Source organism: Diadema setosum, chromosome 16 (genome assembly GCF_964275005.1).
Source record: "Diadema setosum chromosome 16, eeDiaSeto1, whole genome shotgun sequence".
Taxonomy (NCBI): domain Eukaryota; kingdom Metazoa; phylum Echinodermata; class Echinoidea; order Diadematoida; family Diadematidae; genus Diadema; species Diadema setosum.
In genome coordinates this window covers 37,181,822-37,203,083 of record NC_092700.1, presented here as the reverse complement: position 1 = coordinate 37,203,083, position 21,262 = coordinate 37,181,822, and the positions used below count along the sequence as shown (strand labels likewise).

The window sequence follows — 21,262 nt, the reverse complement described above, 5'->3', positions numbered from 1 at the left end:
AAGGGGATTTGTGGATCTCACCACAACAGATCCTCATTGCTTATAATCATTCAGGGTATATATGTTTTGTTTGTGTGTATGTGTATGTGTATAGGTCAATATGTGTGTGTGTGTGTGTGTGTGTGAACATTGTGTGCATAATTGTGTATTTGTGTATAATCTGTGTGTTGTGCTTTTTACATGTGTATTTAGTTTTGCCTTATTTCTTTGGGTTTGTTTTCCCCACAGATTTGTGGTGGGTTAGTCATTCTGCATATATATCATGGTCATTTCAGTCAGTGGAAATTTTTACAATAATACACAGTTTCAACATATGTTGAAACATGAACTCTTTAGATTGAGGTGAGGTGTAACTCTTTTGTGCTGCCTCAATGTAAATAAGGTTTCTAGATAAAATGATAAATAAAAGAATGGTGCTGAGTTACGAACATCATGTCAGTTTTGTTGTTGTTTATTTGAAGGGAGCTAGAAACGCAACACTTTCATGAAGTACAATGTACCAACAATTTGACAAACTGAACCCCCCCATCAGTATTTAAGGTAGAGAAACTAATCGCATGTTAATTTGCCATATAATTGATTCATGAGCTAATACTCATTTTTCAAATTCATGAAATTCTTCTGTCACAAGGGTTTTTTTTTTTTTAATCAATCAGTTGCATTTATTAACCCTCATTTGGATAAAACTATGAGCGATTTCTGCCATTTTGATTGGAATGAAAGTAAGGTCATTTGTATGAATAACATCTTGCTTCAAACAAACACTGATTACCTCTCATTACAGTTTTCCATGTAGTCATTAATGTACCGTGTACCCGTTAACTGAAAGTTATTGCGTTAAAGCTAGGCCAAGCTTATACAGTCTTTTTCAGTATGACTTTATGTTATGTGACAGTGAGTGATGAGCACCTCAAAATTTGATGGTACCTGTCCTTTTATGATTTGAAGCATGGTGTAGTTGAAGCGTAGAAGGAGCAGTTAAAGCCATCAGTGTAATGCAGTTGACTTGATCGTCATAGGCAGAGCGGAGTGAAGGATAGAGGGCTGTGGGCTTTGTGTGAACAGGAAGCCTCACACACTCACATAGACATCCTGTTTGTTTGCCATACTGGAAATCCAAGCTACACGGACAATGCCATTCCCAACATTTGGAGGAAAAGAATAAATTGCTACCCCATGTTTTCTCAGAGAATCTCCATGAATGCCTCTAATAGAATCTAGAATGTTAGTATCATTAGCTAGCACAGAAAGCTAATGTTAAATTGCAATTTTCTTTTTGAAGTAAGATTTTTAAAGCTGACCCCTACAAAGAAAAAATGTGGAGTGATATTATTTTGACTTGTGTTTGTCATCTGTCCAAGAGAAAAACAGGTTTATGAAACAAGTTTGTAGGTTTACTCATTGTTCATTTCAGTGTTTGTGAAAGTAGCATACATGTTGTAAACTATATCACAGGTGATTTCATATAATGTCTATAATGCATGCATGATTTGAATACTCACTCATACTAGACTGTCTGCATACATAGTTGTTTTATGTCTTGAAAGTTCTTCTTTCAGTGTGAGTTCCATGTAGACCTGCACCCAGTGTGGCTCAAGAGTCATGTTATGGTCTGTCTACAACTGCTGGGGCTGGGCCAATAGTTTGTGAGTCTATTGCCTGATAATCAACAATGGGCGGTTATAGGATCATACTTTACTGATGAGGATTGTGATTGTATTACTGTGTGCAGTGATTTGTAGAAATCAATGCTTCTGCATGCATCAGTGCACAGCAATTATGCCATCAAAACAACACCCTACAAACAGCTGGTTGATATATTTTACAAAGAAAGAAAGTAACCAAGGACAAGAAAAGGAAAAGCTTAAAGACCGAGTGTAAATTCCATCTTGTCTGGCATTATGAGAGTTTAACAAAGTTGAGAAGAATTTCACATTTATGTCAGAACTACGTGTACTTGTACACTGTATTTGTGTAGCTCTGAATGCAATGTGGAATTGTGAAGATAGAATGCATGCAATTTCTGTAAGAATGACCATTGTATGCATGCATCGTCGAAGGTGGCATGATATGATATCTTTCTGTAGAAGTACTGGCAAACTAGTAATGAGTTGTGAAGGAGATGACACCTTCTTGTGTGCATAGAAAAAAATGGTAAACTGACCGGTGTATAAATGCTATCCACCATCTATTGAAAAGACCATACCTAGTCTTTTCACAGTCAAGTTGAGCTGTGCTGTTTTAGTGATATGCCAATTGATTGCTTTGTAGTCCCATATTGGCCTACTGTATTTGTGATTTAAAATTTTGAGCAATACGTAGGCAACTACAGAACGACAACCTTGAGAGGTTTTGTATAAAAAGATGATTGCAGGATTGATTATGTAATGCTAGAAATAAGCTTGTTTTACATGTACATGCAGGTCGATAGTCACTATCTGTTACAGCTATTATGTAACAAGACCAAAGTTTGTTATTGTGCAACAATAAAAAGAATGTGCTTGCATCACAAATTCCAACAACTATGGTGGTAATAATTTGAGTTGTACAATAGTTTGTAAACACATGATAGAACCCAGTCTGTCAAGCTTCATAGCATGGACATCAAGTACCGGTATTTTGTATACTAGTTAGTAGTAGGTCTTTCTTTATTCCAGAGTGTATGAGATACAAACAACACAGTGTCATGATATCTCTTTAGTCATAGGCTTGTCCTTGATAGATGGTGACCCTAGCGTTTGTCATTGTTTGCTGTCCAAAAACACTATACAAGCTTTGCTGTACCATAGGTAGCTCGTTTGCAACACACTGCCAGCAACAGTCACTGTCAGGCCAGGTAGAAGCTGAGTACAGGTGTACATGTAGTCTTCCTTCTCAGTCTTTTTCATCCTCATTTTTGGGACAGTGTCACATGCCATAAAGCATGCCATTCTATCATGTTTATCTTACTATGCTCCTACTTTTTTAGGATATTCAGGCTCAGGTGTGAATGGAACTGAGCTTTCCTTCGCAGACAAGCATGTCATAGAAATGTGTATGAAAGATGATATTCTTTCCTTCATATTTGTCTTTTTATATCATTCTATTTTTCTGCAAATGGTTCCCAAAGAGGGGTTTTGACCAATATACTGTGTATTGACAGTTCATGACTAATCATGCATAATGAATGTACATTGATGTAATTTCACTTTGATATGAAAGCTAAATTTCATATATGTATTTTACATATATATATATATATATATTTTTTTTTTTGTGCAGAATTGTGATGTCTTTTTTTTTTTTTCAAAAGAATCAAGATTTGCTAAAAAACCCCCAATGTTTCGCATCATTAAACTTTCACCTGCAAGATGAGACATTTTTTGAATAAAAAAAAAAATAAACAGAATGCATGTATAGATGTGTGGAATCAAGTGATGGCGTACTGGGACAGGCTTAGTATGACTTCATGCCACCATGTTTGCTGAATACAGTTATGTACAAGTTTAACCCTGTGTGTGCTTTGAGTGCTGATTGGCACAGAAAACTCCGTAGCATTGTACACACTGTACATACACTTGTACAGTCTAAAGTCCCTGGCATGGAAAGGGTTAAGCATGGACACATTCAAGACAACATTGCCAGCTTCATCTTTGAGTTGCATCCCAGCTAGCTCAGCAATTGCAGTTTACTCTTTTCATATAGCTGTAGAGTACCAGTACTGTAAAAGCTGTTGTTTTCATGTACAGATATTTTCGCGAATGAGGAGATCACAAACATTGATTTTTCAAGAGATGTTGTTTTTGCAAATTGACACCAATGCTATTGTAAGTGCACTGTCTATCACCCTAGCTACAGTGCTGATCGCGTTAAACTTACCTACGCGTAGAACCGCGCATCGGTAACGCGTACGCAAACACGTTTCAACGCGAACGCACCGACCGGCGGATCTCCTCCGGTTAAACTGTCTAGCGCCATCTACGGCGCCTAAGTGAAAGTATCGCGCGTAACTGCAATGCGATTTTGCGCCGCGCAAAATGTCGCATTGAAACACAATATTAATTTTGCAGTGGAACAGAAGAGAGTGATTCACTTAGTTCTTTACACTCGTAATGTTAAGATCTTTGTGAATAATTGGTGCCTTTTCTTTTCGCTCGCTTTTCAGCCTCTGAGGACGGAATTCACGGCAACAGAAAATAAGTGTCTGGTAATATAGATTGTCCGGGCTCTCAGTTACATAAATGACCTGTTGATTCGTTGTTGTTCTACATCGATTTACAGACGTTTTGCACTTGTTAATTAGCCATTCACTTTGTATATTGCTGTTCCAAACGGTCTACCGAATTTATCCTTCATTATTGATTCTCAAAGTTATGAAAACGAGGTGTCAGAACTGTTTTTATTATGTCCGTCAAGTAAATCGTTACACATCTGTATTTTTTTTTTCTAAAACGCAAACAGAAGGAAACTGACCATAGAAATGAATATATTTTATCAGTGGTAAATGAGCAAAGAAAATCGGACACATTCACGATAGAATCCCATTTTCTTTGCTCATTTTTCCGCTAATACATGTTTCCTCAAACGTTGAAACTAAATTGCGGCACCTCCTTTTCATACAAAAAAAAAAAAAGTCTGAAGGAAATAAAGCTGATCTTCTGTCTCACGAAGCGAGGTAATCGCGACAAAATGATTTTTTTTTTAACCTCGCTCGTGAGACAGGAGATCAGCTTTATTTCCTTCAGTTTCTACACGATGATGAACATCTTCCCGACTAAAAAAAAAAAAAAAAGAAGAAATGTTCTCCAAGTGAAATGATCTATCTCTTGGCTATAACTTCTTAGTTTATTAACTTAACATGACGTTGGAATTCGTTGTATTTTTGTTTTGAACGCGTTGAGTTGAAATTTATCTCGTTTTCTATTTAACAAAATGGTGTTGACGTTTATCTGATTTTTATCGTGTTACGATAATTATGCGGTCAATCATTTTTTTTTAAATTATTATTATCTCAGTGTTCTCTGTTTCCGGGTGATGTTAATTTCGAAAGGTTTATTATTCCGAGGGTTCGTTATTCCGAAACACGCAAATTGCGAATACCGATAGTTATATTCCTCAGGTCGAAAGTGGAAAAGGCTTGCTTCATTCGAACACAATATTGTATGTGATGGCGTTTGTTATTCCGAAGGTCGATTGTCGTTTCGTTAGTCGTTTCGTTGGAGTTTCGTTATTCTAGATTAACAAACCTTCCCTTATTTTCCGGCTAATGAATAGCCGGAATAAGCGAACCTTTGAGATAACAAGCATTCGGAAAACCTTTGAAATAACGAACATTCGGAATAACGAACTGAAAGCGAAAAAAAAACAATACCCGGAGAAAGCGCTGGAAGCTAACGCCTTCGAACTTCTGATGCCGGGGCAACAGCTATCCAGGAGTGCACGTTCAAACGTTTTACGCCTTCGTCTCACCTTTGTCTGGCAAAGTAGTATTTATTTTTTCGTGTTTACCTCGCTTGGTGAGACAGAAGATCCGCTTTATTTCCTTCAGTTTCTACCACGATGATGAACATCTTCCCGACTAAAAAAAAAAAAAGTCAACAATGAAAAAGAAAAATAAGGCTGGTCGTAAAAATATTAGCCAAGTGAAATGATTTATCACTTCGCTATAACTACGTAGTTTATTAACATAATATGGCGGTGAAATTCGTTGTATTTTTGTTTTGAACACGTTGAGTTGAAATTTATCTCGTTTTCTTTTTCAACAAATGGTGTTGACATTTATCTGATTTTTATCGTGTTACGATAATTATGCGATCAATCATTCTTTTTTTTTTATTATCTCATTGATCTCTGTTTCCGGATGATGTTAATTTCGAAAGGTTTATTATTCCGAGGGTTCGCTATTCCGAAACACGCAAATTGCGAATACCGACAGTTACATTCCTTAGGTCGAAAGTGGAAAAGGCTTGCTTCATTCGAACACAATTTTTGTATGTGGCGTTTGTTATTCCGAAGGTCGATTGTCGTTTCGTTAGTCGTTTCGTTGGAGTTTCGTTATTCTATATTAACAAACCTTCCCGTATTTTACGAACATTCGGAATAACGAACTGAAAGCGAAAAAACAATACCCGGAGAAACCGCTGAAAGCGAACGCCTTCGAACTTCTGACGCCGGGGCAGCAGCTATCCAGGAGTGCACGTTCAAATGTTTGTGGTTTTTTCTTCTTCTTCTTTTTTTTTTTTTTTTTTTCGTTCGTCAGATTATTTTATAAAATCTTGTTTTATTTTGTTTGGTTTGGTTTTTGTTTTGCTATTAATTTGTGATGCCATGAACAGTTGCTGTCACTGTTCCTGTTACGGCCGAACTTGTACCTGTTATTTACTGTAGCACGTAAGTTTTTTTTTACATTGTTTTTACTGTTCGAAATTTATTATTCAAATAGTAATTCTCTGTTGGTTCTGAATTCTATATTTTACTGAAACTTCATCAATTTGTGTTTGTGTTACTTGGGATACTTACTTTTTTAGTGTCATGTAGATATTTGAAATTGCACATTTCGTATATTCTGATATTTTTTCCGCCTTGATATGAAAACGCTGTTTCATTTGGGTTGCGCCCAGTCCAGCAACTGATGATTAGTTAGTGTAAACTGTAGTACTCTGTAATTATCTATTCAAATCCATTTCAAAAACAGTTAAGCATAGATGTCTTTGTTATTTTGTTTTGTTTTTTCTTGTTCTAATTATGTTAACCTCCCTAAAATCAGATATGAAGAAATGCAGAACTTTTGTAGTGCTGTGAATTTTATGAATGGGAATTTATACATTCTTTACATTCAACCGATATGACTACAACGAAATTTAATTGTTTTTAACGTAATGTTCGTTTAGATATTATTCAGCTGTCAATAGAAATGTAGACATAAACTATTATTGTAATAAATTTTTATATCTCTGTTCACTGTAGCTAATTTTATGGACATTTGCGATTATTAATGTACATCTAAAAGAATTGAAATGTTTCCGATTCAATTTACTTAATAGAAAAAAAAGTGGATTTACGTCATCATTAGCTTACTGAGTCCTCATTTGCAGAATACAAATCAAAGTTTCCAAATATTATAGAGATTAAAAGTCCATGACTTTTCTTTCAAGTGTAATTAATTTTTCACTATTTTGCTTGGTCAGGTTAGATTTATCAAAATCGGGTTGATCCCAGGGTCGAGTACTCGTGCAGCGAGCCCAAAGTGGCAGTTTATTTTCGTTATTACTTTGCGTTATTAGGAAAAAAAAAAAACGTTCATATTCTCACCGTTTCTCTTTCATTTATCTTCCAGGCTTTGGTGTCCACGTTCGAGACCCTCACTCGACATACTTACTGACACTGGCACAACCGTCTGCTACACTTTATGGCATGCGCAACAACAAGAATTCCACGCTTGTTTTTTTTTATGGAGTTTTCAAAACAGAGAGGGGAACGTTCCGGCCAGCGGGTCTGTGAACAACGGAAACCAATAGAGCATACACACCCAATCTCATACAAATACTTTCAATTGTCGACACCTTTTGTTCAAAGCTATTTTGTGTAAATGATGTCATGAAAACAAGGACATGGGTGCAGCAGTTTTACAACTTTTATCGGAGTATTCTATTGGGTTTAGTATTATCATTATTACTATTCACTTGTTCTCAAACCCTGTGTCGCTGAAAGTCCCCGTCCTGGTTCAGAAAACCAAATTACCTTGGTGTCTTTCTGTTTTTTTTTTTTTTTTTTTTTTTTTGTTTATTTGTTTTTTGGACAGACTGTATTTTTTTTTTTTTTTGCATATTTTCTTCTGGTGAATGTCTGTTAATGTATGCACAGTATGTCTAAGTGGTCATTTTTAGAAGAAAACCAACTGTCCATTCTGGTAGTGGTGATGTATTATTTTTCTCCTCTATAAGCTGAAAATGTGTGATAAACAACTTTTACCTATTTCTATTGACCACAATACAATTGTATCTATGTTTCCTGTCAGAGTCCTACATTTTCCGAGATGAAATAGTAAATATTTAGTTTCTATTATGTGTTTCGATTGTTTTGTCCCTAGTCAAGTAAGTCCTTTTCGAATTTGTAACCTTTCCACATTTTGCTAAGCCTATACATTAGAAATTCAAGAACAATTAGAATGGCTATACGAATCCTCATGCAGCTGAAAAGGCGTTGATAATATACCGCTTGAATCACTGAATACTCTTCGTATTGTTTTAGCTTTTTTGATATTCAATTGCTCTATGAAATTTTATTTAAAAAAATCATGGCTAAAGTATTCATGTATACATCTCGTATGACAGCCTGCCGTACGCGTTTATTATTAAGTTCCATGCAATCCTTTGCGTTGTTAGATATGCTTATTGCAACTAGGCGTTTATCATCAGCAGACGGGTGAACATGAAATTACGGTCATGACTATATTCTGATATATTGCATTTTATACGTACCGGTATGTTACAACTGTAGCCCTATATAAAACGGAGACTACGTACTCTGGGATACCAAGTATTTTTCTTTAAGCTGATCATAAAGTTATGCACAACTTCCGAATGACAGAATTTGAAGTGGTTAATGTTTGAGGTTCTTCCCGACGTTTTGACAAAGTGAATGAGGCATAATCCTATGACTGCGTTATGAATGATTTTGTTTCAATGCTTATTTGTCACTCCTTCCATTTAACTGGTTTCTTTAGACAGTACTGATTTCAACTGACATCTGCATATTTCCAGCTTCCATGATATGATTAAGAGTAATTGAGAAATCATTATCGGTGTAACATGATAGATACATGTATTCGTAAAATCATATCTTTCTCTTTTCTAACAAGAGTAGGTCCTATACGGTCATGTACATCGACATTGTCGGTAAAGAGAAGAAAAAGAAGTATGTCGTTTTTATAATTTGATATTATTACACAGTGTAACTATGATATCATGTAATATGTATGATGATAATAAATGGTTACAGAGTGAACATTTTCAGTACGATGATATAATAGAATGTGCACTTATAATTAGTTTTCTCTGTTATTGTGATATGCATAACACTTCTTTCATAACATAAATTACAATCAGATTGTACTTACATGTATGATCATATTCAAATACTTTTTTTTTTAAATTTGGATGAAAGTGTCCATATTTAAACTGAAACATATAAGTCAACATAAAGTGATAATAAAATAATGTACCTCGTATACATAATGATATTTTAAGCATTTCATTTTTTTAATCGCGCTGTGTATTCTACGTCACATTAGTACCAAAATGATGTTTTGACGAGTCCATCCCCAGGTACTGATAAGGATTCCTGGAAAGTCCAAAGCAGGGTAGCGACGTGAAAATGAATCATGGATGGTAGTGTTTATTATTATGTTGACAATTTTAGATTGGTCTAAACGTAACATTAGATATCACCTACGAATCTTGTATTGGTTCTTTATGCATTTCAGACGCATGCATTCTCGCTGTAATCATCAAAACGAAGTGAATTAATGCGTATATTTGGATTACAACCAAGACAAAGTGTGCATAAACATGAACAAACATGCTTCATTATAGTGCAAGACGGATTCGGCCTATCTGTGCCTTGCGTGATTTCTAAGTTCCTAAGTTCCATTATGATTCTATCGGCCTATGTATGTTTTTTCCCCACTATTGTATATGACGATCGTGAAAAAATATATCGTATGACGTTAAATAAAAAAACCAAAAACGTCTGCATTGAATAAACGTCCACTTGTGTTTAGATATGTGCGTGAAGTCCGTATATTCGCATCATAACCAGAAAAGGTAATAAAGAATGCATATATTTCCGTTGTAACCACCACAGTTTGAATGGATGATGTGAATAAATAATATGCTCAACTGAGTGTGAAACACCTACGATGTCTAAAGTGTTCATGAACTCCATCACGATTATGTAGGCAAATATTACTATTAAGACGATCATGAAAGTTCTATTGTTTGCACGTTTTATAGGTTACAAACTGTATTCTGTTCGTCGAAGAACCACCCACTTTTGTTAGAACGTACGTAAAACGCATACATTCGCATTGTAACCATCAAAGGTATCGAATGAACGCGTATAAAATGCGTGATAAACAACAAAACGTGTGGATACACATGCTCAATAGAACTGACATCGCAGTTATAGTAACAGGGATGGGAAGTGTCTCTGATTCAGTAATAAATGAGTGAGGGATAATTGCCAGCTATTTGAGTAGATTTGTAAACACTATAAAGCATTAGTTGCTAACCTTAATATAACACTTATACATGTACCAATGAAAATGGCTCTTATACGCACTGTATAGAAGGAAAAAAAAAAGCAGCTCGCCATCGTTATGTAGTGGGAGATTTTGAAGCATTTTAAAGGCTCACATAATCCTAATAATCTTGTAAACATTAATGTGACCCTTTATACTCTCTACAGAATCATGAAAGATCTGTAGTACGCGTAATTGATTATCTGCGCATCGAATAACCGCCCTCTTCTGTTTAGATGTACGCAGAACGCGTACATTCGCATTATTTCCAGTAAAGGTATCGAATGCACCAATATGCTTATTAACCACCAAAACGTGTGAATTAACATACATTGTACTCCCCAGAAATTACATCGCAGTAGTACAGAAATGGGAAGTATCCCTAATATAGTAGTAAACGTGATTGAAAGATTATTGCCATCTATTAGAGTGAATTTGTCAACAATATAACGCATTATTTGCTAACTTCTATCAAAGGCCACAACATCTCCCTTCCTTCCTTAACACACAAAAGAACGTTCCGGTCCCTAAATAAGCTACCTCTGGAATAATTTTTGCTGAGCGAAATATGATTGTGTGAAGATTGATGCTCAGAATAGGCCACTGAAAGACATTAATGATGCAATAATTTCTTGATAACATCTGTTTTTCTACCACTTTGAATGGAAACTGCCGGTGCAGAATCCTTTCGTAATGGAATATACACTTCAAAAAGCGGACATTATACGGCTTACAGCAGCAGAAGATATTGAATATAATCATATCTATGTCTCTTATAACCACTAGAAAGCCTGCTTGTGTTCTGATAAATATACATATACCAATGTGAATAAACCTGGTCAGCAGTGAATAATAGACCTAGTAGACCTCCCTGTACCTGGCTTGATGTCGAAATGTTTACACTATTCATTGCGATATCATGAGCTTTTGTAGTGTCTAAAAATCGTGAAAGATCTATAGTACGCACGATAGATTATTATTAAATTTTTGTGCATCGAATAACCACCCTCTTGTGTTTAATGTATAGAACGCGTATGTTTGCAATATTGCAAGTAACGGTATCGAATGAACGCATGAATATGCGTAATAATCATCAAAACGTGTAGATACACATGCTCGATAGAAATGACATCGCCGAAGTAACAGGAATTTAAAGTGTCCCTGATCCAGTAATAAATGATTGAAATATATCTATTAGAGTGCATTATTGTCAACACTATAAAGCATTTTGGTAACTAAAAAACATATAGGCCACATACATCCCCCCCCCCTCCCGCCCCACCCTTAACACGGACAAGAGCGTTTCGGTCCCTATGTAGAATAAAATACACGTGCTTCTGGAATATTTTTTTGCTGAGCGAATTATGATTTTATGGAGATTGATGCTAAGAATGGGCCATCCAGAAAAATGTGGCAATACTTCCTTGATGACATCTGTTTTTGTACCACTTTGAATTGGAAACTGCCGGCCAGAAACTTTTCGTAATGGAATACTATATATTCATTTCAAAAGGCAGACATTCGGTTTACAACAGCAAAAGACAATGAATAAAAAATGCGTTATGCTTCTCTTATAAAACCGCTAGAAAGCCTGTTTGTGTTCGAATGTATATACTGATGTAAATAAACCTGGTCAACAGGGAATGATAGACCTACTGAACCTATCTGTGTCTGGCTTGATATCTTAAATGTTTACATGATTCATTAGGATAATGTGAGCTTTTATAGTCTCTAGAAAATCGCGAAAGATTGTGCATCATAGATGATTGTGCATCAAAAAAATAATAATAATAACCGCCCTCTTGTGTCTAAATACATGTAAACACAGAACGTGTCGATTCGCATTATTGCAAGTAAAGGGATCAAATGAATGCATTAATATGCGTACAAGTAGTTACAACCACAACGTGTAGATACACATGATCATTAGAAATGACATCGCCGAAGTTATAGGAATGGAAAATGTCCCTGGATCATTAATAAATGATTGAAATATAATTGCCATCTATTAGAGTGAATTTGTCAACACTAAAAACCATAATTTGGTAACTTGACTCATATAGGCCATAATTTTATTACATTTTGCTGGTGTAAAGGATTAGGGTTAGGGCTAGGGCTAGGTTAGGGTTAGGATTAGAAAGATTAATGTGGCAAATCCCTTTTGTAATGGAATACTTGCATATTCATTTCAAAAGGCAGACATTCGGTGTGCAACAGCAAAAGACAATGAATAAATGCGTATATGCTTCTCTTATAAAACCGCTAGAAAGCCTGTTTGTGTTCGGATGTATATACATGTAAATAAACCTTGTCAACAGGGAATGATAGACCTGATCTGTATCTGGCTTGATGTCTTAAATGTTTACATGATTCATTAGCATAATGTGAGCTTTTGTAGTCTCTAAAAAATCGCGAAATTTATACGCACAATAGATGATTAATTTTGTGCATAAAAAAAATAACCGCCCCCTTGTGTCTATACATGTAAACACAGAACGCGTCGATTCGCATTATCGCAAGTTAGTAAAGGTATGAACGCATTAATATGCGTAGCTACAATCACAACGTGTAGATACACATGATCAATAGAAATGACATCGCCGAAGTTACAGAAATGGAAAATGTCCCTGGATCAGTAATAAATGACTGAAATATAATTGCCATCTATTAAAGTGAATTTGTCAACACTAAAAAGCATTTTATTTTGCTGTTGTAAAGGATTAGGGTTAGGGCTAGGGTTAGGGTTAGGGTTAGAAAGATATTAATGTGGCTAATCCCTTTTCTAATGGAATACTTGCATAATCATTTCAAAAGGCAGACATTCGGTGTACAACAGCAAAAGACAATGAATAAATGCGTGTATGCTTCTCTTATAAAACCGCTAGAAAGCCTGTTTGTGTTCGGATGTATATACTGATGTAAATCTGGTCAACAGGGAATGATAGACCTACTGGACCTATCTGTATCTGGCTTGACATCTTAAATGTTTACATGATTCATTAGCATAATGTGAGCTTTTGTAGTCTCTAAAAAATCGCGAAACATCTATAGTACGCACGATAGATGATTAATTTTGTGCATAAAAAAAAATAACCGCCCTCTTGTGTCTATACATGTAAACACAGAACGCGTCGATTCGCATTATCGCAAGTTAGTAAAGGTATGAACGCATTAATATGCGTAGCTACAATCACAACGTGTAGATACACATGATCAATAGAAATGACATCGCCGAAGTTACAGAAATGGAAAATGTCCCTGGATTAGTAATAAATGACTGAAATATAATTGCCATCTATTAAAGTGAATTTGTCAACACTAAAAAGCATTTTATTTTCCTGTTGTAAAGGATTAGGGTTAGGGCTAGGGTTAGGGTTAGGGTTATGTGGCTAATCCCTTTTCTAATGGAATACTTGCATATTCATTTCAAAAGGCAGACATTCGGACCGGTGTGCAACAGCAAAAAACAATGAATAAATGCGTATATGCTTCTCTTATAAAACCGATAGAAAGCCTGTTTGTGTTTGGATGTATATACCGATGTAAATAAACCTGGTCAACAGGTGTAAATAAACCTGATCAACAGGGAATGATAGACCTACTGGACCTATCTGTATCTGGCTTGATGTCTTAAATGTTTACATGATTCATTAGGATAATGTTAGCTTTTATAGTCTCAAAAAATCGTAAAAGACCTTAGTACGCACAATAGATTATTTTGTGCACCCCCCCCCAAAAAAAAAAAACCCGCCCTCCTGAGTTTAAATACATGTATACGTAATACTATATAGAACGCGTAGATTCGCATTATTGCAAGTATAAGTATCGAATGAACGCATACGTAATAACCACCAAACGTGTAGGTACACATGCTCAATAGAAATGACATCGCCGAAGTAACAGGAATGGGAAGTGTCCCTGGGCGAGGCGGCGGGGGGGGGGGGGGGGGTTATGTGGCCTATATAGTTACCAAAAATGCTTTATAGTGTTGACTGTAATTCACTCTAAAGCATATACGCATTTATTATCTTTTGCTGTTGAAAAGTGTTAGGGTTAGGGCTAGGGTTAGGGTTAGAAAGAAATTAATGTGGCAGATCCCTTTTGTAATGGAAAACTTGCATAATAATTATTCATTTCAAAAGGCAGACATTCGGTGTGCAACAGCAAAAGGCAATGAATAAATGCGTGTATGCTTCTCTTATAAAACCGCTAGAAAGCCTGTTTGTGTTCGGATGTATATATACCGATGTAAATAAACCTGGTCAACAGGAAATGATAGACCTACTGGACCTATCTGTATCTGGCTTGATGTCTTAAATGTTTACATGATTCATTAGGATAATGTGAGCTTTTATAGTCTCTAAAAAATCGTGAAAGACCTTATACGCACGATAGATTATTTGTGCATCAAAAAACCGCCCTATTGTGTTGAAATACATGTATACGTATAGAACGCGTAGATTCGCATTATTGCAAGTAAAGGTATCGAATGAACGCATATATTTTTATGCGTAATAACCACGAAACGACCAGTAATATACACATGCTCAATAGAAATGACATCGCCGAAGTAACAGGAACGGAAGTGTCCCTGATCATCAGTAAATGATTGAAAGATAATTGCCAACTATTAGAGTGAATTTGTCAACATATATAATAAAGAATTATGTGGTAACTTATAGGCCACAACCACCTCCCCCAACCAGAAGGGTAAAAGAGGGAGAAATGAAATAAAAGTAAAAGAAGGACACGGTACGCTCAGCATTCACACCAGCATCATTATCATCACCATCACTCAGATCATGTTGTCCTTTTCCTATCGACATTAAGAAACACGACCACCATCATCACTCGAGATAAACGCCTTAGCAAAATCACGAAGTATCAGCAATTTTCCCCACAACCAACGACAACACAAACATTACAAAAGATAACATACAGCACATCGATGCGGTTGGGATCAGCTTCCTACGAAATACTGCAGTGAAGCGGAGAAATTGCCGCTCCGAAAGTGCATGTACTGTGCGAGGCACTTGAAAGAAAATATAGAGGGAATGAACTAAGTAATATCAGACCGAAGTAATCGTAACAAACAAGGTCAGAAACGACAGAAATGAAAATAGAAATATAAGTAGGCCCTATAGCCGTAGTTCGCAGCACCGAACACTCCGCGAAAATACATGTAATGTACGGTGGAAACTCGGTACGTCGAGTCAACTGTCAATAAACGATCAAAGCAAAGAAGGAAGAGGAAATGAATTCATTGGGAACGGAAAAAAATATTTTGATGTAAGTACTGTATTCCTTGTATGTGAGATCTCCTTTAGTAGGCCTAGATCTATCGAGTTTCCACGATACACGGGAAAGGAATTTCGAACACTTTTCAACTGCAGTGCACATCAACACATGAACAGAAAACTCACCTCTCACTTGCAGAGAAATATGATGCAATAACATTGTCAATGTCACACAACACTATTTTCTTACAATGGATGAGGCAAGGGAAAAGAGGGATGAAAAAACAGTTTCGTATGCATGCAATAGGGAGCTTCCTATTCGTATAAATGTAGGGTAGGAAAAGATAGGGAAGAAAGTTGAGAAAGTGATATTATGTTCAATCATGAGAGTATCTCTTTGTTCTTTCTTGAATCTCTGGTGGCTCTAAAAAGAGCCGTTGTTTCAGGGGCCCAGCCTCGGCCTTGCCTGCACCCCGCCTGATGGTATAGAGCAAGACGCGTCTACAAGATGGTAGTCTGTGGCAAGTTGAATGTCCCTATCAGAGCTGTCGTTGAAAGGACCTCACAGGTTGTAGATAATGGTACGGAAGTCTTCGAGCTTCGAGGGCGGGGATTAATCTTCTTCACTCCTGTGGAGCCCGTTGACTCGTACTGCTTCAGGAATTAAAACAGATATCGCTTGCCGGCTCCCAGTGATACCTCCTCCGCTATTTTTTTCTTGTATAGAAGACTGCATGATGACTCTCTGGCTCGCGTGGCGGGAGGTCAGGTGCTAGGCATGCGCCCCGTCCTTCTTCTCATATCGGCTTGCAATGTAATTGCAGTGTAAAGCAAATTGTGAATCATGTATTATCATGAAAGAGAACTACGCGAAATGTAACAATAACAACTAAAGTAAGTAAACAGAGGAACTTTAAGTCCCCAGTACTGGAAAAGGAAAAATTCGAAAGCATGATTTGCAGTTTTATCCCCATTGAATTTTCATTAGGTGTTTACACAGAATGTGGTTATTACCGCTCAAATTTCGAGTAAATAATTTCCTTTATTAAATTTCCTTTTCCAGTTTCGGTCCCTTATAGGGTTATTTGAGACTAATTTGTTTCCGGGACCTTCTGTGAAATTGATTGGGAAAATTATCGAACAAAACACTTGTAAACAAATTTTTCCCTTCAAGTTCACAGAAAAGCTTAACGCTGCTCTCTTCAGCTGGGATACACAAACTGCGTTGTCTCAACAAAACTGTAAAAACTGGTAGTGATTTAGTACGAATTGCAACCAAACATTATCATAAAGAGAAAAACTACGCGAAATGTAACAGTAACAACTAAAGTAAGTAAACAGAGGAACTTTAAGTCCCCAATACTGGAAAAGGAAAAATTCGAAAGCATGCCTGATTTGCAGTTCTGTCCCCATTGAATTTTGATTAGGTGTTTGGTTATACACAGAATGTGGTTGTTATAACCGCTCAAATTTCAAGTAACGAATTTCCTTTCTTAAATTTCCTTTTCCAGTTTCGGTCCCTTATAGGGTTATTTGAGACCAATTTGTGTCCGGGACCTTCTGTCTGATTGGGAAAATTATTGAATAAAACATCTGTAAACAAAATGTTCCCTTCAAGTTCACAGAAAAGCTTTACGCTGCTCTCTTCAGCTGGGAAACACAAACTGCGTTGTCTCAACAAAACTGTAAAAACCTGGTAGTGATTAGTACGAACAACAATGTAAAGCAAACTGGGAACCATCCATTATGAAAGAATTGAAGTATACGCGAAGACAACTTTGTAAGAACTAAAAGAAAAGCTCCGAAAAAATGTATCAAAGTTACAGCTATGATAAACAAATCAATGACATTTTGCAAAACAGTCAGATAGTTACATCGGAATATGAACTATTGTCTTTTTAATCTTTTACTAATTACTCTAAAAAGTGACTAACATGCATATCTGACAGGCAATTTTCACGTAATTTAGAAAGAGACAAATTGTAGGTATATCTTTGTAATGTCAACAGCTTAGAATATGTTGAAGAAAATCAACTCTGAACCAAACACCTTAAGGCAGTATAGGCCCTACAGTCTGTATTGTTATTGATTTTTTTTGGGATCTATTTATAGCTTGATAATTGTCGTAATGGGGTGTCGGTTACAATGCAGTCTTGGACACCTACGTACTATTAGTATACTTGTACTAGTATGTAGTAGACCTACTGTTGTTCTTGTACAATCCTACCGACATAGCCTACACGCTATCTCTGTACAAAGTAACTGTTGCACTCGTGTGGATCTCCTGGGTGCCTTAGCTAACACAGCAGTGCCGTATACTAGTACTAGTATACTGCCACACAGTACCGTACCGCGAGCTGCCCGTGTTTAGCAGCTGTTTTCATGCAGCATGCAGCTACAGCATGCTCATCTCATCGTGTGGGGGGGGGGGGGGGGGAGGGGGAGCCAGTGTGTGTGTACCATTGGTGTGTACATACACCGTATGTACGGTAGGCGTGATAGGTAGCGCGCACACCTACAAGGTACCACAACAGAGTCTCCTACCATTACCATGTACACATACCCTTGTTATATCAAAGAGGCAAAATGCCCAGTGTGCTGCATGCCGAATGAACGCAGTGTGTGTGTGTGTGTGTGTGTGTGTGTGTGTGTGTCTGTGTGTTAGATACACAGTACAGTAGAGATTTGGTGCGTAAAGTCTGCGGCTCATCTGTGCTCATCCAGCTAGCTTAGAGGTCAACGCACAACTAGTATAATAAAGATCGTAATATAGGATCTTCGATGTCACGCACGTCAATGATCCACGTGTTATAAGTTCACTACATCTTTATGTTGGAGAATTGTCTAACGTTAGTTGATAGAGTCTATAGACCATACATGTATAATCATAGCTAGTCAGTAGGTTTGTATCAGGTCCAGTCTGCTGTAATGCGTACTTATAGTTTCTATTTAGATCTAGATCTCGATCCGATGGAATCCCCCAAATTTTTTGCTTATTTTTCCACTAATGACCTATTCAGAACTTTACCGAATTTCTATAAATGTACCGTACTTCGTTCACTATTTGTGTCATATCGATAAAAAAAAGCCTGCTGAGCAGGTGTTTCATTCTATCCTTTTTCATTTCCTTCCTGTCGGTTTCTTCTTTGACCCTGGATGGAAAAAAAAAATGCCACATCTTGCCATGGAAAGACAACCACCAGGGCTGCCAACATTGGAAACTAGCTGAGAGTGAGACTCCCATAAGCCAGTGCTATAATTTAGGAGTCAAAATGAGTGAGATCAGTAGAAATGCATGCAAATGAAATAAAGTTTTAGAGTGAGAATGGACCAAAATGAGTGAGAGTTGGCAGCCCTACACATGCCATCGTGAAATAAGTTAATATTACAACATGAAATTAAGAAAAAATAGGTGAACAATGAAAATTCGTTTGTAAAATCATAAATCAAAGGTGAATTCTTATGAAGCAACTAAGATGTACACAGCTTTGATAATGAAGCAAGTGAAATCTGAAAACTATTATGTCAACAATTGATATTTGATAAGGAATTCTGACAAAAACTTACTCATTTCATAATGTTCGTATTTGCCTCTTTTTTTTATGGGTAAGAGTATAAAATCATAAACGCCACCGATAAAATGACAGCCAGAATTACAGTCTAATAGGGGCTGAAGGTAGTAGGCCTACAACTCCGTAACAGCTGATTACTTAAATGCATCTTATCCATGGGTAACTGCAAGAAGGCGCATGGAATTTAGACTTGAATCAAGAACTGTACATGTTATTTTTTTTTATTTGAAACAAGTTTTCTTAGACTGAAAAAAAAAATTGTATTACGCTTTAAAATATATAGTAAATATATGAAGTAGTTTTATTTGTTATCTTATATAGAATAAGAATTATTGTACAAATTCAAAATACCAGAAGGGCTTTAATAAAGGCAAATTTCGCCCCAAGAATCTGCAGCACACCGTAGGCTTATCAGGGCCCCATTTCATAAAAAGTTTATATGATAACAACTCTTGCTGGAATGTCAATTGTCATGGTAACAACAAGAATGCAGCTTCCTGATTGGCTGTTGCTATGGGAAGTTGCCATTCCAGCAAGAGTTGACATCCTAACATCTTCTATGAAACGGGGCCCTGGTTGAAAGTTTGAAAGTTTATTTGGTGCATTCCTAACGTTGCCAAAATCAAGTGCGTACTCGCATAAAAGTTCAGAAGTTCGCGTAATACGCGCTGTAGAAAATGTATAGGGTTGGACCTACTACTAATCGACCGCCTAATGTTCATTTGCTTGATAAGAATATTTAACACTGAAATTCACGTAAAAAACTTGACCTACGTGATTGAGAAAATCCAGCTCTATCAAATGCCGTTGTTCCCTTTTCGATTCGAAGTTTCAGTGCAAAAATATCGCCGACGAACTTGCGTGGCCTCGTTTCAGCTCCCCGCGGTAAATCGCGTTTTTAGGATCGACCGCTGATTTTGCATTGACAATGCACGTAAACCGAGTTGTATTGAACACCGTGTTGTACGAAGCTTTTTAGAAGCCTTTTAGAAACTTCCATAGACATTACATTGTGCTGTCATTACGATTCGGTGAAAATATTCATTCGAAATTTTGTCCTTGATTAAAACCATTAATGAACAGTGAATTATCGCGTTTTCCCACACCATCCTAATCTACATTCAAAGCCAATCCATTTTTATGTGCTTTGCGCGCAGAGAAGTGCGTACTCAGTGTTCAGTGCGCGAATTATACGCGGTCGGTTTCAAGAAGGGTGGTCGATATGTAGTGGGGCTACCATACTTAGTAGGCAAAGTCCGCCATTACTAAGTGGTACAATGGCGGGCTCGCGTTTTTTTTTTTTGTTTTTTTTTTGTTTTTTTTTTGTTTTTTTTTTTTAGACGGCACAGATTGGGGCATGGCGCGTATTAAACCTATGGGAAACACGTTGGATTAGGGTTAGGGTTTTAGGGTTAGGGTTAGGTTTAGGGTTAGGGTCCCCAATCTGTGCCGTCTAAAAGAAGACATGAAATCACTGACTCCATTGTCCGCCCATTAATGGTGGGGAGGAGAAAAATCTCTTTGATAGCTACACAAGCTAGCAGCTGCGTGTTAGCTGCTCGCGCGCTCCACTGTTCTTCAGTACACACTACTGTTGTATGGGTACAGGTAGCTAGTTCACCGATCACATTCCTTTTCTCGTGCGAGGAAAAATGAAAGTATAGAATTTCTTCTCAAAACTCGGGCAAACATGAACTTGGAATATACTCGTTACATTAAAGCGTCAATACCATTTCAGTGGAGTTTGATTTCGCCATTGTTTGTTTTAGCTCTTGAATGTACGACTTCGTACAACGTATGTCCAATTTGTTTGTGCCTTGGTACCAAGTCACGTGCTGCGCCGCGCGGTGCGTGGTCTATGTTTCGTCGACGATCTGACGACCGCCGGCCGATCGACCCGGCCGGCCCACGCCCCCGCCGAAGAACCGTACAGTACAGTACACACACACACACCATCGCGATCGAAGTTTTAGTGATAGCGAAAACACGCGCGGAGCAGACATGCGGATTACAGTACAGGGTGAATGAGCAGTTAAACGTGCCTGTACCAAATGTACCTGTATCACGATTGAATGTCAAATCTTTTTCTATGTCTAGCTGCAAATTCGACCTAGGTTATCTAAGCATATGAGATTATGATGCATCATAAAATAGATTAGCCGTAGCATGAACTT

At 37.0% G+C, this 21,262-nt stretch overlaps 1 protein-coding gene and 1 long non-coding RNA gene across 2 annotated transcripts in view; both read left to right on the top strand.

Annotated features, from left to right (window-relative positions):
- The window catches only part of LOC140239874 (uncharacterized), a 144,846-nt gene that overhangs the window by 88,249 nt on the left and 35,335 nt on the right, over positions 1-21,262 (top strand). The gene's annotated exons all lie outside the window — the stretch shown is intronic.
- LOC140239886 (uncharacterized) lies at positions 4,076-9,896 on the top strand. Its single transcript, XR_011901995.1, has 2 exons — positions 4,076-4,186; positions 7,316-9,896. It is a non-coding gene; the product is annotated as an uncharacterized lncRNA (long non-coding RNA).